Here is a 20814-nt window from a genome sequence, read left to right as displayed (position 1 = left end):
TATAACAGACTATCATACTACTCATATGTTTCTTTTTATTTTTACCTTTTTTTAGTTCTGCTTACTAGGGAAGAGTTCCTAAATCATTTTTGCTGGTTGAAGCAAAATTTGTCACACCATCTGATGTGTTGTTCAATGTATGGAAAGAACGTAAGTAAACTTAAGAAAAAAAAAAATTTTTTTTTTTTTTTTTTTTTTTTTTTTGAGACAGAGTTTCGCCCTTGTTGCCCAGGCTGGAATGCAATGGCATGACCTCAGCTCACTGCAACCTCCCCCTCTCGGATTCAAACAATTCTCCTGCCTCAGCCTCCCTAGTAGCTGGGATTACAGGTGCCCACCACCACACCCGGCTAATTTTTTTTGTATTTTTAGTAGAGACTGGGTTTCACCATGTTGGCCAGGCTGGTTGAGAACTCCTGATCTACCTGCCTCAGCCTCCCAAAGTGCTGGGATTACAGACGTGAGCCACGGCATCCAGCCAGAAAATTTATTTTCAGAGTAAAGAAGGCAAAAGGGCCTAAATGGAAACAAAGTTTCTGTACTTAACTGAAAGTGGTAAAACACCAATACCAGTAGACAGTGGTAAGTTACATATGAATATTGCAATATCTAGAGCAACCATTAAGAAATCTATACAAAGAAATATATTCAAAAATATTAAAAATCAAGACAGAATCCTAAAATATATTAAGATAACCCATAAAGAGATAAGAAAAAACAGCTGAATAAAAAACATAGAAAAAAATGCAAGTATTAGAAAGAAAACAGGAAAACATCCAAATACTTAGAAACTTAACACATACTAAATACTCCATGGATCAAAGAAGAAATTTTAAAATGTACAGAACTGAATCAAAATGAAAATACATATACAAGAATATGTGAGATACAGCTAAAGTAGTGCTGAAAGGTAAATTTATAACACCAAATTGTTACATCAGAGGAAAGGAAATTACTCAAATTAATAATCCAAGTTCCAAGCTTAAGAAACTAGAAAACAAAGAGTAATTAAACCCAAAGCAAGCAGAAAGAAGGAAATAGTAAAGATGAGAGGATAAATCAATAAAATTAAAAACAGGAGAACAACAGAATTTTAAAAATCAATAAAACAAAAAGTTGGTTCATAAAAAAATATAAATTAGGCTGGGCATGGTGACTCACACCTGTAATCCCAGCACTTTGGGAGGCTGAGGTGGGCGGAACACGAGATCAGGAGTTCAAGACCATCCTGGCCAACATGGTGAAACCCTGTCTCTACTAAAACACAAAAAATCAGCCAGGTGTGGTGGTATGCACTTATAGTCCCAGCTACTCAGGGGGTTGAGACAGGAGAATCGCTTGAACCTGGGAGACGGAGGTTGCAGTAAGCCAAGATCACGCCACTGCACTTCAACCTGGCGACAGAGGAAGACTCTGTCTCAATAATAAAAGTAAAAATAAAAATAAAAATTAGGCCTGGCGTGGTGGCTCACGCCTATAATCCCAGTACTTTGGGAAGCCGGGGCAGGTGAATCACCTCAGGTCAGGAGTTGAAGACCAGCCTAGACAACAGAGCAAAACACCATCTCTACTAAAAATACTAAAATTAGCTGGGCGTGATGGTGGAGGCCTATAATCCCAGCTACTTGGGAGGCTGAGGCAGGAGAATTGCTTGAACCTGGGAGGCAGAGGTTATGGTGCGCTGAGATCGTGCCACTGCTCTCCAGCCTGAAGGAAAGAGTGAGATTATATCTCAAAATAAATAAATATTAAAATTAAAATTAATTAAATTAACAAACCTAAGACAGACATGAAAACACCAATCATTGTGTCAGGAATAAAAACAAAGAGAACACTACAGATTTTGCTGCCATTAAAATAACATGGGAATAATATTATGAACAATTCTGCATTCATAAATTCAACTTAGAAGAAACAGATCAACTCCTCAAAACCTACAAACTACCAAAACTCAGTCAAGATAACAATCTGAAGAGTCCTATAACCACTAAACAAACTGATTTTCTAATCAAAAGCTCCAAAAAAAATAAAGCTCAAATGGTTTTACTGAACAATTCTAACAAACATTTAAAGATGAATTAAAACCAATTTTACACATTCTCATCCAGAAATAGAAGGGAATTCATTTTATGGAAGTTGGTATTACCCTGATACCAAAACCAGATACTGCACAAAAAATGTTACCTACAAACCAGTATCTCTCATACTTAGAGGCAGAAATCCTCAATGAAATATTAGCATCCTCATACTCTATTATTATATATGAGAATATACTCATCCGTATACTTGTCATGATCTTATACACAAAAATTCTCAACAAAGTATTAGCAAGGGTAATCCAATAATGTACACAAAGAAGTATACGCCATGACCAACTGGGTTTTGCTCCAGGTATGTAAAGCTGGTTTAGCATTCAAAAATCAATGTTATCATATCAATAGGCTGAACCAAAAAATTTATATAATCAGCTGACTCAGAAAATAGCATTTAACAAAACTCAACCTCTATTCAAGATTAAAAATCTCAGCAACTTAGGAAGGAGTGGGGTGGAGATGGACTTCCTCAACTGAATAAATAGCATCTACAAAAAATGCTAAAACTTTAGGACAAAATATTGAGTGCTTTCCCACTACTCTTCAACACAGTACTGGCAGTTCTAGCCACCACAATAAGGCAAAAAAAAAAAAAAAAAAAAGCATACAGGTTGCAAGGGAAGAAATAAAACTTTTCCTACCCACAGGTGACATGACTGTCTACCTAGAAAATCTCACAACAAGCAATCTACCAAAAAACAAAAACCTGCCACCAGGTGCAGTGGCTCACACCTGTAATCCCAGCACTTTGGGAAACTGAGTGGGCAGATCCCCTAAGCTCAGGAGTTCAAGACCAGTCTGATCAACATGGTAAAACCCTGTCTCTACTAAAAATACAAAACCTAGCCAGGCACGGTGGTTCATGCCTGTAATCCCAACTTCTAGGGAGGCTGAGGCAGGAGAATTGCTTGCACTCGGGCAGCAGAGGTTGCAGTGAGCCCAGATCCCACCTCTGCGCTCCAGCCTGGGTGACAGAGCAAGGCTCCGTCTAAAAAAAAAAAAAACATCCGATAACAAATGATTTCACTAAGGTTACAGGATACAAAATCAACACACAAAACTTTACAGGCTAACAATAAAGACCTGGAAATTTGCATTTAAAATGCATCATTATTTGCAATTGCTCAAAAGGAAATGAAATACCTAGGTATAAATTTAACAAACGCTCATAGAACAAATCAAAGATGACCTAAGTAAACAAAGAGACATCCCATGTTCATGAACTGGAAGGCTCAGTGTAGCGTTGGAAACGGGTTTATAATGTCAGCAAAAATCTACACCAAGGCAATGGATCACTCAGCAAAGCTAGTTTACTTCCTGCAGGAAGGGTGCAACTCGCTGGCAGTCTTGCCAGGAGAGCACACCTGAACAAAGGAGACAGGGACATTTATGACTTCCATAACCTGACACAATCGCCCTACTGCTGTGTCCAGTTTCCAACGGCCAGAACAGGACCTCACATTCCATGCTTGGCCCGACTGGCTAAAAACTTAGGAATTTTCTAAAGAGGTAAAGGCAGAGGAAAACAAAGGAAAAGAGGAAGTAACTTAAGGAATGCGTAGAGAAGCAATAACATTTCCAAATAAGGAAGAGGAATAAGCCATAATAAGATATGGGTGTGATCTCAGTTCACTGCAACCTCCGCCTCCTGGGTTCAAGTGATTCTCCTGCCTCAACCTCCCTGAGTAGCTGGGATTATAAGCACACACCACCATGCTTGGCTAATTTTTGTATTTTTAGTACAGACAGGATTTCACCGTGTTCACCGTGTTCACCGTGTTCACCAGGCTGGTCTCGAACTCCTGATCTTGTGATCCACCCACCTTGGCCTTCCAAAGTGCTGGGATTACAGGCATGAGCCACCGCACCCGGCCTAAAACTGAAAAACTTTTAGGAAAAAGAAAAAAAACCTTAGGGACCTAGGGCCAAGCAATGTGTTTTTATATTTCACATCAATACAAGGTCCATAAGATAAAAATTAATACATTGGAACACAACAAATTAAAAGCTTTGCTCTGCAAAGATTCCTAAAATCATTTACAGTTATAAAGCAGGAGAAAATATTTCCAACCACATACTCAACAAGGAGGGCCAAGCAATGTGTTTTTATATTTCACATCAATACAAGATCCATAAGATAAAAATTAATACATTGGAACACAACAAATTAAAAGCTTTGCTCTGCAAAGATTGCTAAAATCATTTACAGTTATAAAGCAGGAGAAAATATTTCCAACCACATACTCAACAAGGACTAAATTCTAGAAAATATAAAGAAATCTCAAAACTGAACAGTAAAAAATAAAATAAAATAAAAACCAAACAATCCCAACTAGAAAATGTGCAAAAGACACGGACAGATATTTTACGAACAACAATATACAGATGGCAAATAAGAACATGAAAGATGTTCAAAATCACTAGCCATTAGGGAAACACATTAAAACCATAATGCCTTATCACTACACACCTATCAAGAATGTCAAAAATAAAAAATAGCACAAATATCAGATGCGGGCAAGGATGCAGTGCAACTACAACACTGATACATTGCTGGTAGAAATGTAAAATGGTAGAGAAGCTCTGGAGAACAGTTTGATGGCTTTTACAAAACTAAATATGCGACTACCAGCAATTGTACTCTTGGGCATGTAGCCCAGAGAAAACTTATGTTCACACAAAAACCTGTACACAAATGTTCATAGCAGTTTTATTCACAACAGCCAAAAACCGGAAATAACTCAGATGTCTTTCAAAGGGTAAATGATTAAAGAAACTGTGATGCATCAAAAAGGAACAAACTATTGATACAAAATACAACTTAGATAACTCTCCAGGGATATCCGCTCAATGAAAAAAGAGAATTCCAAACGGATATATACTGTATGATCCCACTTACATAACATTCCTAAAATGACAAAACTATACAAATGAATTAATGAATAAATCGGTTAGTAGTTGCCAGCGGGTGGAAAGAGATGAAAGAAGGAAGTAGATATGGCTATAAAAGGGGAACAAGACATATATATTTGGTGTGGAACTTCTCTGTCCCTTGACTATATTTCAATATCAGCATCCTGGTTGTAATATCATACCACAGTTTTGCAACATGCTACAATTGGGGGAGAAATTGGGTAAAGTACATAGTAGCTTTATTATTTCTTACAAATGCATACAAATCTACAATTATCTCAAAATAAAAAGTCAGATTTTTAAAATAAGTTAATAGATAAGTGTTGCCATTTACAGAAATATATCCATGATATCCAATCTATCATGTGATGTCCACTTCTGTAAATAAGGACAACCGAGTCCAACAAGAAAAAAAGGCAAAAAAAACTTACATTAGATTGTTAAGGACTCCAGCTTTCCTTCAGATAGTCAGGACCCACTTAGCAGTTTTCATAGAATCATGACTATTTAAGGACTGGATAATCTATATAGTCTACTAAAAGTTATTCTCTGAATGTCTGAATGCTGTTTACAACATCCTGGCCAATAGTGTCAATGCACAAACCTGAGCACCCTTAAGGACAGACAGACACAATTTTATCGATCCATTTATCGTCTTTGAAAAAGTTATATTCTAAATCTAACTTACAAGCTCCAACTCTTTTTAACTGATAGACTTGTAATAAAAGTATAATCATATACACACAGAGACACGTGCAGACAGCAAAATCCAACGATAAAAGCTTACTTTTGGCTGGGTAGAGTGGTTTACCCCTGTAATTCCAGCACTTTGGGAGGCCAAGGTGGGTGGATCACCTGAGGTCAGTTCAAGACCAGGTTGGACAACATAGTGAAACCCTGTCTCTAATAAAAATACAAAAAGTAGACCGGGCACAGTGGCTCACGCCTGTAATCCCAGCCCTTTAAAGGCTGAGGAGGGCGAATCACAAACTCAAGAGATCAAGACTATCTGGCCAACATGGTGAAACCTTGTCTCTACTAAAAATACAAAATCAGCTGAGCATGGTGGCGTGCACCTGTAATCCCAGCTACTTGAGAGGCTGAGGCAGGAGAACTGCTTGAACCTGGGAGGCAGAGGTTGTGGTAAGCCTAGATGGTGCCACTGCACTCCATCCTGGGCAGCAAGAGCAAAACTCAGTCCAAAAAAAAAACTTAGCCGGACATGGTGGTGGCAGGCACTTAAAATTCCAGCTACTTGGGAGGCTGAGATGAGCAAATCACTTGAACTCAGGAAGCGGAGGTTACAGCGAGCCAAGATTGCCACTGCACTCCAGTCTGGGCAACAGAGCAAGACTCCTCATAAATAAATAAATAAATGCTTACTTTCAATAGATCAGAAAGTGCCTTAAGTAATGCCAAGTGACTCTTGCTACTCTTTGGGAAACTAAAGATCCTTACTCATCTTTGTAATATCCGTATATCCAGTACCTAATATATATTTATTCAATGTGATATTTCTTATCCATTCGTACCTGAGAATTCACTTAACCTTGCCATCACAGAAGTTCCTAGCAAGCAGGAATATACAGTGATTATGCCCAGAATTAAACATCAGACTTGACCTAAGTAATAACAATCCCAACTGTAAGAAACAAGTGGTTTGGGAATGTCAAAACACTAAAGAAAAACTTTCAAACCAGTCTAAAACTAAATGGTTAATCTTAGATTAACAAAAACATGCAACTTAAATTAACAAAAGCATACAAATCTCAATTTAATTAGGTACATTCAGTTTCTGGCCTTAAAAGCTTGAGGCTAGGCCAGGTGCAGTGACTCATGCCTGTAATCCCAGCACTTTGGGAGGCCAAGGTGGGTGGATGACGAGGGATGGAGGTTTGAGACCAGCCTGGCCAAGATGGTTAAACCCCGTCTCTACTAAAAATAAAAGTAAAAATAATTAGCTAGGCGTGGTGGCACACACCTGTAGTTCCAGCTACTCAGGAGGCTGAGGCAGAAGAATCACCTGAACCCGGGAGTAGAGGCTTGCAGTGAGCCAACATCATGCCACTCCACTCCAGCCTGGGCAACAGAGTGAGACTCCGTCTCCAAAAAAAAAAAAAAGAAAATATTGAACCAATATCCACAGTTGAGCTTCAAGCAAGATTCCCTACACGCTCTGAAATCATATATGTATGTAGCTAAAGAGTTACCGACACTCAAGGGGTACACTGACTGCAGAAAAGCACTATTGTCCGAGCCCTATCACCAAATTTTTCATCTTTATAACAAAAATAAAGATATTCTGGGCTGGGCATGGTGGCTCTTGTCTGTAATCCCAGAACTTTCAGAGGCCGAGGCGGGCAGATCGCTTGAGGTTAGGAGTTCGAGACCAGCCTGGCCTACATGGTGAAACCCTCTCTCTACCAAAAAATACAAAAACTAACTGAGAATGGTGGTGTACCCCTGTAGGCCCAGCTACTCAGGAGGCTGAGGTGAAAGAATCACCTGAATCCAGGGGCAGTGAGGCCCTGTCTCCAGAAAAAAAAAAAAAAAAAAAGATATTCATCTATAAAATAAGTTAACACACTAAAGGCTGTACTTTTTTTTAACTAATCAAGAATGCAAATTTACCTATTTTATCTTTTCTGTAATAAAAACAAAGAATAACTAATGAAAATAAATGAATCTTACAATTACGAGACAGTAAGTAGTCCGGGCGCGGTGGCTCACGCCTGTAATCCCAGCACTCTGGGAGGCCAAGGCAGCAGATCACAAGGTCAGGAGCTCGAGAGCAGCCTGGCCAAAAGGGTGAAACCCCGTCTCTACTGAAAACACAAAAAATTAGCAGGGCATGGTGTCAGGCACCTGTAATCACAGCTACAGCTACTCAGGAAGCTGACGCAGAATGGCTTGAACCTGGGACGGATTCAACCCGGGAGGGGGAGGTGGAGGTTGCAGTGAGCCAAGATTGTGCCACTGCACTCCAGCCTGGGCAACAGGGCAAGACTCCATCTCAAAATAAAAAATAGTAAGTAGTGTAACTGTGGCTACTTCTATACACATTCAGGGAATGAACTGTTAGTATTCATGGGTCCTAGTAATCAGTCACAGCAATGAAGGCAAAATTTGCCAATTATTCCAATCAAGAATTCATAGTAAGCATGGAGCGGTGGCTCACGCTTGTAATCCCAGCACTTTGCGAAGCTGATGCAGGCTGATCATGAGGTCAGGAGTTTGAGACCAGCCTGGCCAACATAGTGAAACCTCGTCTCTATTAAAAACACAAAAAATGAGCCAGGCATGGTGGCACACACCTGTAATCCCAGCTACTTGGGAGACTGAGGCAGGAGAATTGCTTGAACCCAGGAGATGGAGGTTGCAGTCAGCAGAGATCATGTCACTGCATTCCAGCCTGGACAGCAGAGCGAGACAACGTCTCCAAAAAAAAAAAAAGAGTTCACAGTATATAAAATTAAGTAACTACTATCTTAGAAAAACACATGTGAACACACTTTCATTAAGACCTTCGCATGATTAATAATTTCTACATTCAATACCATGTATCAAAGGAGTAACAGAACCTCAAACTCAAAAAGCTTTTATTACCCAAATAAATCCCCTCACCAGTATCTCACTACTTGAACCCAAGACAAATGGATATAAAAACTACCAGGGCTGAGCACGGTGGCTCACACCAGTAATTCCAGCACTTTGGGAGGCCGAGGCGGGCGTATCACAAAGTCAGGAGCTTGAGACCAGCCTGACAAGGCGAAACCCTGTCTCTATTAAAACTACACAAAAACTTAGCTAGGGCCGGGCGCCGTGGCTCACGCCTGTAATCCTAGCACTTTGGGAGGCCGAGGTGGGTGGATCACCTGAGGTCAGGAGTTCAAGACCAGCCTGGCCATCATGGTGAAATCCCATCTTAAAAAATAAATAAAAAAGAAATAAAATTTAAAAAGGGACAAATAAAAAAACTTAGCCAGGCATGGTGGCATGCACCTGTAGTCCCAGCTACAGGGGAAGCTGAGGCAGGAAATTACTTAAACCCGGGAGCCAAGATCTTGCCACTGCACTTCAGGCTGGGCAACAGAGTGAGACTCCATCTCCAAAAAAAAAAAAAAAAAAAAAAAAAACTACCAGTATTTTCATATAGCAAGCAGTAAAATTAACAAAGCATTTTAACAATATACAGTATGATCTCATTTTTGTGATAAAAATATCTAACAGAATATGCCTGAAATATGAAAAGCTACCCAATGAACTTTTATCAGTGGCTGTCTCTTAAAAAAACAGAAGTGAGAGACACTCTGTCTCACTCTGTCACCCAGGCTGGAGTGCAGTGGTGCAATCTTGGCTCACTGCAACCTCCGCCTCCTGGGTTCAAGCGATTCTCCTGCCTCAGCATTCCAAGTAGCTGGGACTACAGGCTCCCGCCACCGCGCCCGGCTAATTTTATTTTGTATTTTTAGTAGAGATGGGATTTCACTGTGTTTGCCAGGCTGGTCTCAAACTCCTGACCTCGTGATACACCTACCTTGGCCTCCCAAAGTGGCTGGGATTACATGCATGAGCTACAGTGCCCTGCTAGAATTTTTTTTTTTTTTTTAATTTTTAGCAATACTACTCTTCTCTGTATAGTTCCAGTTTTGGTATACGCACTGCCAAAGCAAGCACAGGGGGTGATTTTCACTGTAACATCCTTTCTATAACTTTTCAATTTTGTACTATGTGCAAGTATACCTATATTCAAAAAAATTGCATGAAGGTATTTCAAAAGTCAAAGACAGTATCATGACTGCAATTAGGATGGGGGAAGTGGGGATGGAAGGAAACGGATTTAAGATTTAAAATGTAGGCCAGGCACAGTGGCTCATGCCTGTAATCCCAGCACTTTGGCAGCGAAGACCAGAAGATCACTTGTGTTCAAGAGTTCAAGACCAACCCAGGCAACATAGCAAGAGCTCATCTCTACAAAAAACTGTCAAAAAAAAAATTAGCCACACGTGCTGGCACATGCCTCTAGTCCCAGCTACTTGAGAGGCTAAGGTGGAACGATACACTTGAGCCTGGGAGGTCAGGCTGTGTAGTGAGCGGTGATCATGCCAAAGCACTCAGTCTGGGTAACAAAGTGAGATTCTGTCTATTAAAAAAAAAAAAAAAAAAAAAGTAGAAATGATGAGGTCTGATGATTAGGAATTGAGAAAAAGAGATGTTAACAACTATTCCAAGGTTTCTGGCATGGGTAGTGGTGACATTTACTAAGATAATGAACATTAAAGACAATTATAAATTCAGTTTGAGGCACCTTCAAGATACCAAGGTAGTCAAGTAGGCAGTCAAACATGTATGTAAATTGGGAGGAGGGTGAATAAAGAGAATCTAAAACACAGCCTCCTTGCAAAGACTGAGATGTTGTCAGCTACAAAGCAAAAGTAGCAAGTATATTATGAAAGCCAAGAAAAGGCCTTTTTCAAGAGTTCCTAAGTCTGCCTTCACCTCACCCCATTCCTAAACCACAGCCTTAGTTTAAACTTGTCTTTTCCAAGATGTTTTCATTATCCAAGATATTATCTCATACTGATCACCTTCCACGCACCAAGTCCAATGTCACACACTTTGGATTTTTTTCTCTAACACAAAATGCAATAGCCTGCAGGAAATGTATTACTACTTATACTTTACAAGAAAACTGAGCCTCTGAAAGATGCTTGCTTGCCCAAGGATCACACATCTAGTAACTGCTAGGAACAGAATTCCATCCTAAAATTGATACATTCCTCTCTATCCATCGGTACTGAAGCTCCTTTCCCTTACACCGCATTCTTCTTACAGTGGCCAGTAATATTCCCATAAAACCTACTTCTGGTCATGACACTTCACCTGATTAAGGAATTGAGTTTAACAATGCCCCAAAACATTCTATGGCCTATAGTAATGGGGCTCCTCACACACTCAGTTATCTTTTCCCAATCTCACTGAAAAATTCTACTATTCACAATTCCTCAAACACCATTTCACTTTATACCTCTGTTTTTGTTTTTGTTTTTGTTTTCCCAGATGGAGTTTCACTCTTGTTGCCCAGAATGGAGTGCAATGGCACAATCTCAGCTCACCACAACCTCCGCTTCCCAGGTTCAAGCGATTCTCTCTGTCTCAGCCTCCTGAGCAGCTGGATTACAGGCATGTACCACCACACCCAGATAATTTTGTATTTTTAGTAGAGACAGAATTTCTCCATGTTGGTCAGGCTGGTCTCCAACTCCCGACCTCAGGTGATCCGCCAGCCTCAGCCTCCCAAAGTGCTGGAATTACAGGTATGAGCCACTGTGCCCGGCCTTACGCCTTTAACTCTTTACCCTCTTTTTACTCTTGCTAAATCTACATCTACATAGCTGGTAAATTTCTACTCATGTTTCATAACCAAGGCTAAATGCTGAACCTTTGTGTAGTTTCTCTGTCACTTCTCCAGTAAAAACTAACTGCTCCAGGCCAGGCACAGTGGCTCATGACTGTAATCCCAGCACTTTGGCAGGCAAAGAAGAGAGGATTACTTGAGACCAAGAGTTCAAGACCAGCATAGCCAACATGGTGAAACCCCATCTCTACTAAAAATCAAAAAAATTATCTGGGCATGGTGGCACATGCCTGTAATCCTAGCTGCTCAGGAGGCTGAGGCGGGAGGATCATTTTGAACCTAGGAGGTGGAGGTTGCAGTGAGCCAAGATCACACCACTGCACTCCAGCCTGGGTGACAGAGTAAAACTCTGTCTCAAAAAACCGCTCCAGCTGGCACAGTGGCTCACGCCTGTAATCCTACCACTTAGGGAGGCTGAAGTAGGCATAAACCTTGAGCCTAGGAGTTGGAGACCAGCCTGGGCAACACAGTGAAACCCTGTCTCTACAAAAAATACAAAAAGTAGCCAGGCTTAGTGGCTCACGCCTGTAGTCCCAGCTACTCAGAAGGCTGAGACAGGAGAATAATTTGAGCCTGGGAGGCAGAGGTTGCAGTAAGCCCAGATAGCATGGCTGTACTCTGTACTCAGCCTGGGTAACAGCTGACAGAGTGAGACCCTGTCTCGAAAAAAAAAAAAAAAAAAAAAAACCTAAACTTACTGCTCCAAAATGTGGAGAACTGTTGAAAGCAGGAGTTCATTAAACTATCTTCAACACCTGTGCATACTTTAAATGATCCATAATAAAAGGTTTTAAATATTTTAATTAATCACTTCACAGCTCACAGTACTTTGCATATATCTTTACTATCATACGTACTACATCATATGATCACTCAGTCTGTCAGCCTCTCCCAACAAACAGATTGACTGCAGGGCAGAGGCCAGGTCTTACTGGTTGCCCCAAAATTTGACACATTCCCTCACCCACAGCAGTTCAACAAATATTTCACAAATCAATCAAGCAAAGCAGAAAGAAGCTTTTGTAGTTCTCATTCTGGTATTTGAAATTCAAAAACTTAAAATATTTAACTACAGTATCTTGAAAACAAATTTTCCTCTAAAAATAAAAACTATCCAGACTCAAGCAATTACGATTCATAAAGTTCACAGGAAAAATTACCTCTTGTGTCTCATATTATGTAACATTACATCATAGAACCCTATCACAATATCTAAATACAAACAAAATTCACCTCATATACTCAGCTAAATGTTTTCTACTCAATTTCCAAGCAACTATTTCTCAACTTCCTTATAGCAAAAAACAAGGTCCATAGATATTTGAGATTAAGAAATTATTTTACATGTAGTAAGGGCATCATGGCTATGTTTCAGAAACAAATACGGATTAAATGATGTGACTGATTGCCAAGATGTGCTTCAAAAGAGCATGGGTGAGGGGCAAGATATATACAGATGAAACAGGACTGGTCATGAGTTGAAAACTGTTGAAGCTGGGTGATGACTGATTTTCACTACTTTTGAAAACACTGAAAATTTTTCCTAATAAACATTTTTTTTTCCAAAAAGAGAAAGATCTAATGAACAGGTAATAAACCTATAGTCTGAAAACAACCCTTTATCTAAAACAATTTCTTCCACCATTCTAAACTAAAATGAATTAGATGACCTTATATAATAACCTTCACTATAACAAAGCCCAACTTTCTTCCTGAGAATAAACTTAGCAGCAGCATCTTCTATTCATGCTAACAAAGACAAAATTCTCGGCCAGGCACAGTAGCTCACACTTTTAATCCCAGCACTCTGGGACTCCGAGGTGGGTAGATCAACTGAAGTCAGTTCAAGACCAGCCTGGCCAACACAGTGAAACCCTGTCTCTACTAATAATACAAAAATTAGCCAGGCATGGTGGTGCATGCTTGTAAACTCAGCTACTTTGAAGCAAGAGAATCGCTAGAACCCAGGAGGCGGAAGTTGTAGTGAGCTGAGATGGCGCCACTGCACTGCAGCCTGGGCAACAAGAGCAAAACTTCATCATAAAAAAAAAAAAAAAGAAAAGAAAAAGGCTCTGTTCCAGGCTTTCCAAAAATAAAAATAAAAAACACTACCACAGAGAAAATTACAAAATACATCCACGATGAAACGATACCAACAGTTTTAATATAAGTTTATACAGAAGCAAGTTCCAAGTTCCAAGCAGTCTACAAACTGGTTCAGAAACCTAAAACTGTCTAACAAGGGATTACTCCCACCTTTCCAGGTTAGTTTTTAATCAGGTCCCAAGTAGCAGCCTGTGCCAAATCAGACCCAAAAGTCAAGTCAGCAATGAAACAGATGCTAAAGATCAAAATGAAGAATGAGTGCAGTGACTATCACAAAGCCATCTAAAACACGAAGAAACAGGACCTAATTGGGTACATCTCTACTCCATTCACTCCTACCCTCACTGAAGGACCATGAAGTTCAAAAGCATCGCAACTTGAGACTAACAAAACGCGATAAGGCCTTCAAAATTATCTCTTCTAACTACAGACATGGTAGTGTAAACCCATTTTTAGTCAACCAAAATATAATATTCTGGTGTACTATCAGAGTGATTTTTTTTTTTTTTTTTTTTTTTGAGACAGAGTCTTGCTGTGTCGCCCAGGCTGGAGTGCAATGGGATGATCTCAGCTCACTGCAACCTCCACTTCCAGGGTTCAAGCGTTCTCCTGCCTCAGCCTCCCAAGTAGCTGGGCGTACAGGTGCCAGCCACCACATCCAGCTAATTTTTTGTGTTTTTAGTAGAGAGGGGGTTTCCCCATGTTGGCCAGGCTAGTCTCGAACTCCTGACCTCAGATGATCCACCCAACTCGGCCTCCCAAAGTGATAGGATTACAGACTGAGTCACCATGCCTGGCCTTATTGTTTTGTTTTTTTAGACGGTCTTGTTCCGTCGCTAGGCTGGAGTGCAGTGGCACTATCTCAGCTCACTGCAACCTCCACCTCCCAGGTTCAAGTGATTCTCCTGCCTCAACCTCCCAAGCAGCTAGGACTACAGGCACGCGCCACCACACCCAGCTAATATTTTGTATTTTTAGTAGAGACAGGGTTTCACCATGTTGGCCAGGATGGTCTCCATTTCTTGACCTTGTGATCCACCCCGCTTGGCCTTCCAAAGTGCTGGGATTACAAGCGTGAGCCACTGCACCTGGCCTGTTATATTATTTTTAAGGTAATACATGTCTTTTTTTTTTCTTTTTTCCTTTCTCTTTCTCTTTTCTTTTTCTCTTTTTTTCCTCTTTCTAGGTAATACATGTCTACGATATTTAAAAAAAAAAAAAGGGGGGGGGCCGTATAGAAATCTATACAATAAAAAGTTTAAAATCTCCCCTCCTTCTCACCCAAAAGGCGTCTTATACTCCAAGATGACCATTAAGTACTTCTTGAGTGTCCTTCCAAACTGTCAGAAAATTCAAATAGACCTGTGAACACTCATTTAAGATCTCAAGAACCCCTAACAAGGTAAATATTACTACAAAATGAGATCAAAGGACAGAACACACAGCAGATCATCCTTTGAACATCTGCTAAAAGCTCCAATGTGATTTTTAAATCATGTTTTCCTAAACAAAATTATAAGATGCCTTGCTAACATCTAAATCAAGAAATACCATCTCTGAGAAACACAATCAGCAAACAACCCTCATCTTTAAGAGCCATTCTAACTTGTACCTTGTTAAATTTACCTTTATCATAAACTTTCAGAGTATTTCACATTTTTCTTCTCCCAAAAATGTTCCTGTGTTAGTCATCTTTAACCTTATCTCACCCCCTCTTAAAGAACTTAAGTTCAATACGGGCAAGGAATATCTATGTTATCTTCATACTGCCTGCACAGAAGACTTGCACTTAGGGTACACTGAAATACTGTTTTAGGCTAGGCGCGGTGGCTCACGCCTGTAATCCCAGCACTTTGGGAGGCCTAGGCAGGAGAATCACAAGGTCAGGAGTTCGAGACCAGACTGGTCAACATAGTGAAACCCTGTCTCTACTAAAAATACAAAAAATTAGCCAGGTATGGTGGTAGGCCCCTGTAATCCTAGCTACTCAGGAGGCTGAGGCAGGAGAATCTCTTGAATCTGGGAGGCAGAAGTTGCAGGGAGCCAAGATTTCACCACTGCACTCCAGCCGAGATGACAGTGCGAGACTCCACATTAAAAAAAAAAAAAAAAAATACTGTTTTAATTTACTGTCATGATAATTTACAAACCAATGTGGAAAACTGATAAAACTATATGTGAAGTTTCAGGATGAGTACTTAAGACTGTCAATTATGCATTCATTAAATAAACTTCATTAATTAACTAATCTACAAATAATACATGTGAGTCCTAAGCAGCCTAACCACCATTTCAATTCTTCGACAAACTGGTGACGTTTTCTTAACATAAATTAGCTCTCTAGACACCACATTTCAAAAATATTATTAATAATGCAGTGTTATCACCTATTAACATCAATTTCAAAGAGTTCAAAGAATCACAATGAATTTCAAAGTAAAAATAAACAAATCCTTTCAAAGATACAGAATATTGGTACTACGTAAAAAAAAACTAAATGTTACATAATTTAAGTCAGAAGAAGACTTGCTCTGCAGCTAGCTAAGCAATGAACTTTCATTTTGGTTTAAAGTACACAACCCATCACTTCACCTAAGTCACAGAAATTCGTCTCTTAGGCAGTTTTTCTTAACAACTTAAGATATTGGCCAGGTGTGGTGGCTCACACCTGTAATCCCAGCACTTTGGGAGGCCATGGCGGGTGGATCACATGGGGTCAGGAGTTTGAGACCCACCTGGCCAACATGGTGAAACCCCGTCTCTACTATAAATACAAAAATTAGCCAGGTGTGGTGGCAGGCACCTGTAACTGCTGCTACTCAAGAGGCTGAGGCAGGAGAATAGCCTGAACCTGGGAGGCCAAGGTTACAATGAGCCAAGATAGCTCTACTGCACTCCAGCCTGGGGGATAGCATGAGACTCTGTCTCCAAAAAAAAAGTATCTAGAGGTGGCAGTCAAATGTTCTGCATTTCAATTTATAATTGATTCAACAGAACAAGCTAGACCCCCGCAAAAAAAAAACAACTTTAAAAGTACCTGTTTATGTATTGCTGCAGTTCTATTTTGTACCCAAATATGCAAACATGTTCTATAATCTCTTAGAATATCTTTATTACCAGGGATGTATCAAAACTTTAGGAAATACCAAGTATATAAGACTTTGTCCATGTAAAAAATTAAGACTACAATTTTTCAGAAGACAATCTTCCAAACTAGAAAACTCTTTCAAACACATTAAATTGAAGACCTAGTTTTCAAACACAAAGCATGACATTATTTCTAAGGTTACTTTCTTTTGGGTTTTTTGTGTGTTGTTTCTTTTTTGAGACAGGGTCTCATTACTTTTCTAACCAAAACACTAACCATCTTTAGCACTGCAAATGAATTTACAGGTTGAGCATCCCTAATTTGAAAATCTAAATACCAAAACTTTTTGGGTATCAACATGACACGCTCAAAGAAAATGCTCATTGGAGCATTTTGGAATTCAGATTTTCGGATTAGAGATGCTCAACTGGTATGTATTCTGCAAATATCCTGAAATCCAAAAAAAAAAAAAAAAAAAAAAATCACAAATCCAAAACACGTCTGGTTCCAAGCATTTTGGATAAAGGATACTCAACCTGTATCCCTTTACATGCCAGCAAAAACACACATAAATTAGAATTTTTGGGGGAGAGGGTTTGTAATATTCCAGATTTTTTTTCTTTTCTCATTGATCATACTTTAAGTTCTGGGGTACGTGTGCAGAATGTGCAGGTTTGCTACATAGGTATACACATGCCATGGTGGTTTACTGCATCCATCACCCGTCATCACATAAGGTATTTCTCCTAATGCTATCCCTTCCCAATCCCCCCACCCCAGAATGTTTTTAATCAACATCCAAATATTATAGTATAAAAAAGCCACCTCGAGAACTAACCTAGTAATTTCCCCCTACCATACATGCCAGCAAACAAAATATAAGAAAATATTCTGGCCGGACATGGTGGCTCATGCCTGTAATCTAAGCACTTTGGAGGCCAAGGTGGGCGGATCACCTGAGGTTGGGAGTTCAAGACCAGCCTGACCAATATGGTGAAACCCTATCTTTAAAAAAAAAAAAAGAAAGAAAGAAAGAAAAAAGAAAATATTATTTGGCCGGGCGTGGTGGCTCATGCCTGTAATCCCAGCACTTTGGGAGACTGAAGCGGGCAGATCACGAGGTCAGAAGTTCAAGACCAGCCTGGCCAAGATGATGAAACAGTCTCTACTAAAAATGCAAAATTTAGCCGGACGTGTGGCAGGCGCCTGTAATCCCAGCTACTTAGGAGGCTAAGGCAGAGAACTGCTTGAACCCAGGAGACAGAGGCTGCAGTGAGCCGAGATGCTGCCACTGTACTCAAGCCTGGGCAACAGAGCAAGACTCCATTTCCAAAAAAAAAGAAAATATGTTTCAATGGATCTTAAACTACTTCCAGTATCAAAAAAATTAAAAACACCCACTGTTTTAATGCTAATATATCCTAGGGGGAAAAAAAGAGCATATATTTTTAAGTGATATAAAATCCATAACTTATTTTATATAATCTTTCTATTAATAGAACTATAAAAAACATTTCCACTAAGATGTTAAAGAAAAACTTAAAAATAAGACACTTCAAAACTGCGTATTTTACTACTAGTTCCCTGACACAGATAAGATTCCCCAGTCCTCTAGCATTATGTTATTACTATAACTATACTTGGCAGTACTACTATATTTATACTTATTTCATTTATGGTATATATTCTTATACATTCTACTTTAACTCAAATCCTTACCCTACTTTAAAAAAAAAATTAACCCAAAAGGTTTTGAAAAATGTACTAAAAAAGTCCCAAGTTAATTTGTTAAAATATTTCTCTTAGTTTTCAATAACTCCATTGAAATTTTAAAAATAAGAATCTTGAATTATTACATTACCAGAAGATTAAGGGTCAGCATTCAAAAACAAACTGTTAGAGATCACACTATATTACAAGAACTCTGATTACGCAAGCTCTAGCTGTTTACAACCTTAAAGACATTACCAACAAAAAATACATTGTATTAACTACTTTATTTTTCTAACCCAAAACCCCAGGCATTGTATATCAAATGTCCATCCTACAAACAAAAAATAATTTCAATGACTCTATTATAATTGAATCTGACAAAAATATTCGGGAGATGACGAAAAATCAGTGGTTTGGATAAACTATCCTCACACCTGGAAAAGGAATATACAGGTATGTGTATATATGTTAAAGGGCAAGTAAAAGAAACATAATTAATGCTTTAAACTTACTGAAGCTTTTAGGTCAAGAGTTATTTTTTCTTAAGGTACAAATGTGAATTTTAAAAACTTGAAAGAAAATCCAATAACACACAGGAATAAGAATTTTTTAAAACAAGTGGTAATTGCTAAATTTCTGCCAGAAAGGAAAAAAGTGCAGACTAAATTGGATAGGGTTGAGGGATGGCAGGACAAAAACCAAAGCTAAATAAGGGAGTTCTGGGAGTTACTCAATTCCATTATCTGCCCTCAGGTAAGTAGCTTGAACCTGCCCAGTTAAGAAAAACCAACTCTTAAGACTTTCACAGAATAAGAATTCTGAAACCAACATAGCTCAACATTCCATAAAAAATAAAGAAATACTGCTTTGAGGACTGTTAAAAGAAGGATGAAACTAAATAATTCAATATATCCTACAGCAGGACTCCAGCTCATTCATTTCATTCAGAATCCAATTCAAACATAGGGTGCGAAGTTATATAATGTCAAGCTTTACATTACACACTCCACTGGTATGTTCATGCTCACAAAGATGCAAGCGAGAGCTACATGCAGCTGCAAGCACATATTACAGAATGCTTTATTTTAATGTTAAGGCTGAATCTTGACCTAAGCAGGTAGGACCTCACAAGCACTGAGTCTGAGGCAATGAAGATTTTTTTTCTTTAGTTCAACAAACTACTTAATCGTTTATCAAATTACCCTATATATCATGAAGCCCCCAAAACACAGTGAAGCCTCACAAGTTTTTCATGTTTAAGATGTTGTATTCAAACATCAAGTAATGCACAACTTCCCAAAAATATTTGAAAATGGTTAATTTTTTAAAAATTAAAAATAACTGCACGGTTTAATATTAGAATCTGAAATCCAACGGTAAGCACTATTCACCATGAATCTGTCTGAATACGAGCGTTCTAAGACATAAAATCATTAACTAGCATTTTACACATTCTCAACATAAAACATCAGATTCCATTTTTTCATCACCACAACCAAAAGGAATCAATTTGGCCAAACTTTTCCAAGTGAATTATCTTTGCAAGCAATTTTATCAGCCCATGTCAGACCAGCAATAATCCCTCCAAAACAAGCTCTTTAAATTTAAATCATTTGTTTAATCTTTTAGAATGACAACTTTGACAGTAGTCAAATATTTTTAAATAAAATGTTTTAAATACTCAGATTGGGAGAAAAAAAAAAAACCTTTAAGGCAGGAGACCAACAATTACTGACACTTAAATCTTTCCAGAGCTAGTCACTGTTCATTTTTACAGCAATAATTGTGATGAAGCCAATTAAAACCTACGTAGTCAAAGTTTTATTCAAGTTTTCTGTAACGGTCAAAGGGGCCGGGCTTACTAAAAAGCATTATTTCCATTTAGTTTTCTAATCATTATATGCAATAAAACTCCTTATAATCACTTTAAAATAAAAACAAAAGTGTAATTACAGATAAAAAGGAATTAACGACTCTGCTAAACCAAGCTACAGATAAAAATTCAGAACTAGACAAAAAAAATCAACTTAAGAATAAAATGTTAGACTTATTCCCAACTTCCCTCTCAACTCCAACAATAAAGCTAGGTGTCAAATGCAAAGCTATGATTTCAGCTAGAAAAGAAAATGTCTAACGGACACAACACCTATAGCACACACGCCAACTTTCACGGTCCCAATTACGAAGAAAGTATGCAAATATCATCGAAATCAGATTTTGGTCAGGAAATATAAACTGATGCATACAAATTGAGACTCCAGCCTTTGTTCAACAGCTTACGGATGGATAACTAAATGTGCTACAGGTTGATAAGCATTTACCACGCTTATGCATGCTGCTTCCAAGCTTGTGAAAGGTACAAGAACTCTATATGCAAATAATCTTGGGTAATTTTTTTTTAAACACCACTGAGCTACACACTCCGAAGAAAAGGCTTATTCACGGCTACTATTTATTTCCATGTTTACCTCTACTCCCTCCCC

The 20814-nt window shown here is 38.8% G+C and overlaps 1 protein-coding gene across 18 annotated transcripts in view; it reads right to left on the bottom strand.

The window, feature by feature from the left end:
* Nucleotides 1-20814, bottom strand: part of KDM6A (lysine demethylase 6A) — a 207805-nt gene that overhangs the window by 185363 nt on the left and 1628 nt on the right. For 2 of the 18 annotated variants that reach the window (XM_074391954.1, XM_074391955.1), the window contains exon 1: nucleotides 1-20814. This exon is cut by the window's left edge. The exons of the other annotated variants lie outside the window; for them this stretch is intronic. The gene's annotated coding sequence lies outside the window, so the exon portion shown is untranslated. 18 annotated transcript variants of the gene reach the window in all.

Source organism: Saimiri boliviensis, chromosome X (genome assembly GCF_048565385.1).
Source record: "Saimiri boliviensis isolate mSaiBol1 chromosome X, mSaiBol1.pri, whole genome shotgun sequence".
NCBI classification, from domain to species: domain Eukaryota; kingdom Metazoa; phylum Chordata; class Mammalia; order Primates; family Cebidae; genus Saimiri; species Saimiri boliviensis.
This window is presented reverse-complemented; position numbering and strand designations above follow the sequence as displayed.